Raw genomic sequence first — 7,655 nt, 5'->3', positions numbered from 1 at the left:
CCTTTCCGCTCTCATTCGTTTTCTTCTGTTGTTTCTTGACTGTTGTCTTTTTCTTTGTAGCCGCCTTTTTCAGTCCAGTCTTCACCCACTTGTTTCGGGAAACCAAACAATCCTTTTGGTGTTGGCCTTCAGACAGAGCTCCTCCAGACGTGTCCTTTCTCCTTCCAGCTCCTTCTCTCTCGTCTCCCAGCTCTGCACTTTTTCTGCAAGCTCTTCTCTGAACTTCTCCTGCAGATCGAGAGACAGACGGTCTTTCTCCTGCTCGAGGAGGCGGACCTCCTCGTCTTTCAGGTAGAGCTGGTGCGTCACCTTGTTCAGCGCCATCTGCAGGTCATTCTGCAGCACGACACTCTTCTGGTTCTCCAGTTTCAACTGGAGTATCTCAGTGCTCTGGAGCACCTGCCCCTTTGCCCCTGATGCCCAAAATGCCCTTTTGTCAAAGTGTTTGTTTTTTTTTTGTAAGTGTGTGTGTGTGTGTGTGTGTGTGTGTGTGTGTGTGCGTGCGTGCGTGCGTGCGTGCGTGTGTGTGTGAAAGTCCGTCTGTGTGGCCCAAAATAATAATAAATAAAACAATAATAATTTAGATCCTCCTTGGTCGGTCACATGATCCACAGCGTGCCCTCAGTCAGACGTTCCCTGCTGCTGGTCGCTGAGCTGCTGGAGACCTGAGGCAGTGAACAGCTGCTCGGTGAAAAGGCTTTGCAGCGTATTCGTTTGTGCGCGGTGGATTCTTGACGAAGTGAAGTGACCAATGAGCATCCTCTGTGTCGTCCAGCGCTGCTCACACACCTCTGATAAGTTATAGCCGCTAGTTGAGCACACACAGCGTGCGGTGGGGGAAAGTATGTCAGGTTTGTTCGTTTGTTTGTTCGTTTGTTTGTTTGTTTCTGTACGTTTCTCTTGTCATGGGCAAAGTGCATTAGAGAGATGTCGTGTTATTTTACTGTCAAGCTGTTTTTTCCTGTGTTTCTAGAGGCAGTGAGGCATAAACTGTTATTTTACTGAAACTATACAATATGCATATTCACATAATTTTGGACTACTACAGTATAAATACAACAAAAATAGAAGAATTGAATTTTGATTTTCTCAACCTCTCATTTAAACATATCAGTAATAATAGATAATCAAACTGAATAAAAGCACAAAAATATTTCAATACATGATTTCTATATCATTTAATTATTTTTTACTTCATTAATTTAGCACCAGGAATAATAAAGGGCAGATTATGAATGGATTAAATTCGTGGCTATACAGCACAATTTTTGAAAAGGTATGAAATGTCATATCAGCAGCAGCCTCCTCACCAACCCCTAGTTTTGCTTTGCACTGGCCTCTAACAGATATATGAGGTGTGGACAGTGGAGCCTCCCAGCATGCACCGGGGCAGCAGGTTAGGTGACACCTGACGCTCAGGTGAGACTTCCTGTGACTGTTCAAGGGTTTGTGTTAACATGATGATCCGTCTCTTCAGTGACGGTCACATGATCTCAGAATCAGACGGTTTAACGTTCAGGCAGCAAAGCTCTCAGTGCTGTTTGTCTCTCAGAAGAAAAAAAGCACTGATGAACCTCGTCCTCGTCCTCGTCCTCGTCCTCGTCCTCGTCCTCGTCCTCGTCCTCGTCCTCGTCCTCGTCCTCTCTGGTATCTGACAGACACGAAGGCTTCTGTAGGATGTAAAGTGTCTCCTTCAGACAGACGTCGTCTCTCCTGATCTTGTTCTTTGTTTCTTCTGGTCCTTCTGATCTAAAGTTTCGTCCTGATGTCTCTTTTTGAACAGTTTTGACTCTCCCATCGCTCAGACTCCTCATGTAAGCAGGAGCCCAGAGGAGGAGGAGGAGGAGGAGGAGGAGGAGGAGGAGGAGGAGGAGGAGGAGGACGAGGCTCAGTCCTGAAGGCATCTGTCACTTTTTGTTACCATACTGGCAGCGTTATGAGGTGTGTTGGTGTCTCTGGTGTTATCAGCTGACTCCTCAGCTCCTCTCCCTCCTCTCAGCTCCTCTTCCTCCTCTCAGCTCCTCTCCCTCCTCTCAACTCCTCTTCCTCCTCTCAGCTCCTCTCCCTCCTCTCAGCTCCTCTCCCTCCTCTCCCTCCTCTTCCTCCTCTCAGCTCCTCTTCCTCCTCTCAGCTCCTCTCCCTCCTCTTCCTCTTCTCCCTCCCCAGCTCCTTTCCCTCCTCTTCCTCCTCTCAGCTCCTCTCAGCTCCTCTTCCTCCTCTCCCTCCTCTCAGCTCCTCTTCCTCCTCTCAGCTCCTCTTCCTCCTCTCAGCTCCTCTTCCTCCTCCCAGCTCCTCTCCCTCCTCTCAGCTCCTCTCCCTCCTCTCAGCTCCTCCTCTCCTCTCCCTCCTCTCAGCTCCTCCTCTCCTCTCCCTCCTCTCAGCTCCTCTTCCTCCTCTCAGCTCCTCTCCCTCCTCTCAGCTCCTCTCAGCTCCTCTTCCTCCTCTCAGCTCCTCCTCTCCTCTCCCTCCTCTCAGCTCCTCTTCCTCCTCTCCCTCCTCTCAGCTCCTCTTCCTCCTCCCAGCTCCTCTCCCTCCTCTCAGCTCCTCCTCTCCTCTCCCTCCTCTCAGCTCCTCCTCTCCTCTCCCTCCTCTCAGCTCCTCTTCCTCCTCTCCCTCCTCTCAGCTCCTCTTCCTCCTCCCAGCTCCTCTCCCTCCTCTCCCTCCTCTCAGCTCCTCTCCCTCCTCTCCCTCCTCTCAGCTCCTCTTCCTCCCCTCAGCTCCTCTCCCTCCTCTCCCTCCTCTCAGCTCCTCTTCCTCCTCTCAGCTCCTCCTCTCCTCTCCCTCCTCTCAGCTCCTCTTCCTCCTCTCAGCTCCTCCTCTCCTCTCCCTCCTCTCAGCTCCTCTTCCTCCTCTCAGCTCCTCTCCCTCCTCTCAGCTCCTCTTCCTCCTCTCAGCTCCTCCTCTCCTCTCCCTCCTCTCAGCTCCTCTTCCTCCTCTCAGCTCCTCCTCTCCTCTCCCTCCTCTCAGCTCCTCTCCCTCCTCTCAGCTCCTCTCAGCTCCTCTTCCTCCTCTCAGCTCCTCCTCTCCTCTCCCTCCTCTCAGCTCCTCCTCTCCTCTCCCTCCTCTCAGCTCCTCTTCCTCCTCTCCCTCCTCTCAGCTCCTCTTCCTCCTCCCAGCTCCTCTCCCTCCTCTCCCTCCTCTCAGCTCCTCTCCCTCCTCTCAGCTCCTCTTCCTCCTCTCAGCTCCTCCTCTCCTCTCCCTCCTCTCAGCTCCTCTTCCTCCTCTCAGCTCCTCCTCTCAGCTCCTCTTCCTCCTCTCAGCTCCTCTCAGCTCCTCCCAGCTCCTCTCCCTCCTCTCAGCTCCTCTCCCTCCTCTCAGCTCCTCCCAGCTCCTCTCCCTCCTCTCAGCTCCTCTCCCTCCTCTCAGCTCCTCCCAGCTCCTCTCCCTCCTCTCCCTCCTCTCAGCTCCTCTCCCTCCTCTCAGCTCCTCCTCTCCTCTCCCTCCTCTCAGCTCCTCTCCCTCCTCTCAGCTCCTCTTCCTCCTCTCAGCTCCTCCCAGCTCCTCTCCCTCCTCTCCCTCCTCTCAGCTCCTCTCCCTCCTCTCAGCTCCTCTCCCTCCTCTCAGCTCCTCTTCCTCCTCTCAGCTCCTCCTCTCCTCTCCCTCCTCTCAGCTCCTCTCCCTCCTCTCAGCTCCTCTCCCTCCTCTCCCTCCTCTCAGCTCCTCTCCCTCCTCTCAGCTCCTCTTCCTCCTCTCAGCTCCTCTCCCTCCTCTCCCTCCTCTCAGCTCCTCTCCCTCCTCTCAGCTCCTCCTCTCCTCTCCCTCCTCTCAGCTCCTCCTCTCCTCTCCCTCCTCTCAGCTCCTCTTCCTCCTCTCAGCTCCTCTCCCTCCTCTCAGCTCCTCTTCCTCCTCTCAGCTCCTCCTCTCCTCTCCCTCCTCTCAGCTCCTCTCCCTCCTCTCAGCTCCTCTTCCTCCTCTCAGCTCCTCCCAGCTCCTCTCCCTCCTCTCCCTCCTCTCAGCTCCTCTCCCTCCTCTCAGCTCCTCTCCCTCCTCTCAGCTCCTCTTCCTCCTCTCAGCTCCTCCTCTCCTCTCCCTCCTCTCAGCTCCTCTCCCTCCTCTCAGCTCCTCCTCTCCTCTCCCTCCTCTCAGCTCCTCCTCTCCTCTCCCTCCTCTCAGCTCCTCTTCCTCCTCTCAGCTCCTCTCCCTCCTCTCAGCTCCTCTTCCTCCTCTCAGCTCCTCCTCTCCTCTCCCTCCTCTCAGCTCCTCCTCTCCTCTCCCTCCTCTCAGCTCCTCTTCCTCCTCTCAGCTCCTCCTCTCCTCTCCCTCCTCTCAGCTCCTCTCCCTCCTCTTCCTCTTCTCCCTCCCCAGCTCCTTTCCCTCCTCTTCCTCCTCTCAGCTCCTCTCAGCTCCTCTTCCTCCTCTCCCTCCTCTCAGCTCCTCTTCCTCCTCTCAGCTCCTCTTCCTCCTCTCAGCTCCTCTTCCTCCTCCCAGCTCCTCTCCCTCCTCTCAGCTCCTCTCCCTCCTCTCAGCTCCTCCTCTCCTCTCCCTCCTCTCAGCTCCTCCTCTCCTCTCCCTCCTCTCAGCTCCTCTTCCTCCTCTCAGCTCCTCTTCCTCCTCTCAGCTCCTCTCCCTCCTCTCAGCTCCTCTCAGCTCCTCTTCCTCCTCTCAGCTCCTCCTCTCCTCTCCCTCCTCTCAGCTCCTCTTCCTCCTCCCAGCTCCTCTCCCTCCTCTCAGCTCCTCCTCTCCTCTCCCTCCTCTCAGCTCCTCCTCTCCTCTCCCTCCTCTCAGCTCCTCTTCCTCCTCTCCCTCCTCTCAGCTCCTCTTCCTCCTCCCAGCTCCTCTCCCTCCTCTCCCTCCTCTCCCTCCTCTCAGCTCCTCTCCCTCCTCTCCCTCCTCTCAGCTCCTCTTCCTCCCCTCAGCTCCTCTCCCTCCTCTCCCTCCTCTCAGCTCCTCTTCCTCCTCTCAGCTCCTCCTCTCCTCTCCCTCCTCTCAGCTCCTCTTCCTCCTCTCAGCTCCTCCTCTCCTCTCCCTCCTCTCAGCTCCTCTTCCTCCTCTCAGCTCCTCTCCCTCCTCTCAGCTCCTCTTCCTCCTCTCAGCTCCTCCTCTCCTCTCCCTCCTCTCAGCTCCTCTCCCTCCTCTCAGCTCCTCTCAGCTCCTCTCAGCTCCTCTTCCTCCTCTCAGCTCCTCCTCTCCTCTCCCTCCTCTCAGCTCCTCCTCTCCTCTCCCTCCTCTCAGCTCCTCTTCCTCCTCTCCCTCCTCTCAGCTCCTCTTCCTCCTCCCAGCTCCTCTCCCTCCTCTCCCTCCTCTCAGCTCCTCTCCCTCCTCTCAGCTCCTCTTCCTCCTCTCAGCTCCTCCTCTCCTCTCCCTCCTCTCAGCTCCTCTTCCTCCTCTCAGCTCCTCCTCTCAGCTCCTCTTCCTCCTCTCAGCTCCTCTCAGCTCCTCCCAGCTCCTCTCCCTCCTCTCAGCTCCTCTCCCTCCTCTCAGCTCCTCCTCTCCTCTCCCTCCTCTCAGCTCCTCTCCCTCCTCTCAGCTCCTCTTCCTCCTCTCAGCTCCTCCCAGCTCCTCTCCCTCCTCTCCCTCCTCTCAGCTCCTCTCCCTCCTCTCAGCTCCTCTCCGTCCTCTCAGCTCCTCTTCCTCCTCTCAGCTCCTCCTCTCCTCTCCCTCCTCTCAGCTCCTCTCCCTCCTCTCAGCTCCTCTCCCTCCTCTCCCTCCTCTCAGCTCCTCTCCCTCCTCTCAGCTCCTCTTCCTCCTCTCAGCTCCTCTCCCTCCTCTCCCTCCTCTCAGCTCCTCTCCCTCCTCTCAGCTCCTCCTCTCCTCTCCCTCCTCTCAGCTCCTCCTCTCCTCTCCCTCCTCTCAGCTCCTCTTCCTCCTCTCAGCTCCTCTCCCTCCTCTCAGCTCCTCTTCCTCCTCTCAGCTCCTCCTCTCCTCTCCCTCCTCTCAGCTCCTCTCCCTCCTCTCAGCTCCTCTTCCTCCTCTCAGCTCCTCCCAGCTCCTCTCCCTCCTCTCCCTCCTCTCAGCTCCTCTCCCTCCTCTCAGCTCCTCTTCCTCCTCTCAGCTCCTCCTCTCCTCTCCCTCCTCTCAGCTCCTCTCCCTCCTCTCAGCTCCTCCTCTCCTCTCCCTCCTCTCAGCTCCTCCTCTCCTCTCCCTCCTCTCAGCTCCTCTTCCTCCTCTCAGCTCCTCTCCCTCCTCTCAGCTCCTCTTCCTCCTCTCAGCTCCTCCTCTCCTCTCCCTCCTCTCAGCTCCTCCTCTCCTCTCCCTCCTCTCAGCTCCTCTTCCTCCTCTCAGCTCCTCCTCTCCTCTCCCTCCTCTCAGCTCCTCATGTCTTCTGTTCCTGCAGGTTTAGATGAAGAAACGTCTCCCGGCAGAGAATTCAAGTTCATGGTTTCTGTTTGTCTCTGTGAGTCCACAGTTTGTCCACTAGATGGAGACAAACACCAGGAAACAAACAGAGTTCACAGTCTGAGGACGATCCACATGAGAGCAATCAGACGGCTGCAGGAAGTGAAATTTTCCTGTTCAGAAAACATTTTTTCAGAACAGGATGCAGGGCACGACATGACGGCGCACAGCTCACCTGGACGACTTGGACATCTGACAACATCTGAAAGTAATTCACACATCATCACATCTACAAGAAAACACCTCCAATAAAGTCAAAGAGCGAAAGAACGACAGACAAAGCTTTGTTCAACCAATGAGCCAAGAGGAAAAAATAAGAAATAATAGAAGCAAAATAAAATATAAGAAATAAAAGAAAATATAAGAAGTAAAGGAAAATATAAGAAGTAAAGGAAAATATAAGAAAGGAAAGAAAGCGTAAGAAGTAAAAGAAGATATAAGAAATAAAAGAAAATATAAGAAGTAAAGGAAAATATAAGAAGCAAAATAAAATATAAGAAATAAAATAAAATATAAGAAGCAAAAGAAAATATAAGAAGTAAAGGAAAATATAAGAAGCAAAATAAAATATAAGAAGTAAAAGAAAAAATAAATAAAATATAAGAAGTAAAAGAAAAAATAAGAAGTAAAATAAAATATAAGAAGTAAAGGAAAATATAAGAAGCAAAATAAAATATAAGAAGCAAAATAAAATATAAGAAGTAAAAGAAAAAATAAGAAGTAAAATAAAATATAAGAAGTAAAGGAAAATATAAGAAAGGAAAGAAAATATAAGAAATAAAATATAAGAAGTAAAGGAAAATATAAGAAATAAAAGAAAATATAAAAAGTAAAAGAAAATATAAGAAATAAAATATAAGAAGTAAAAGAAAAAATAAATAAAATATAAGAAGTAAAAGAAAAAATAAATAAAATATAAGAAGTAAAAGAAAAAATAAATAAAATATAAGAAATAAAAGAAAATATAAAAAGTAAAAGAAAATATAAGAAATAAAATATAAGAAGTAAAAGAAAAATTAAATAAAATATAAGAAGTAAAAGAAAAAATAAATAAAATATAAGAAGTAAAAGAAAAAATAAGTAAAATAAAATATAAGAAGTAAAAGAAAAAATAAGTAAAATAAAATATAAGAAGTAAAGGAAAATATCAGAAATAAGAGAAAATATAAAAAGTAAAAGAAAAAATAAGAAATAAAAGAAAAAATAAGAAGTAAAGGAAAATATAAGAAAGGAAATAAAATCTAAGAAGTAAAAGTTTCAGTTTGTTTTCAAAGATCTTCAAGAAGCTGATTTCATTTCAGAATGAATCCCAGTTTGTT

This window comes from Chaetodon trifascialis, chromosome 21 (genome assembly GCF_039877785.1).
Source record: "Chaetodon trifascialis isolate fChaTrf1 chromosome 21, fChaTrf1.hap1, whole genome shotgun sequence".
Taxonomy (NCBI): Eukaryota; Metazoa; Chordata; class Actinopteri; order Chaetodontiformes; family Chaetodontidae; genus Chaetodon; species Chaetodon trifascialis.
This window is presented reverse-complemented; position numbering follows the sequence as displayed.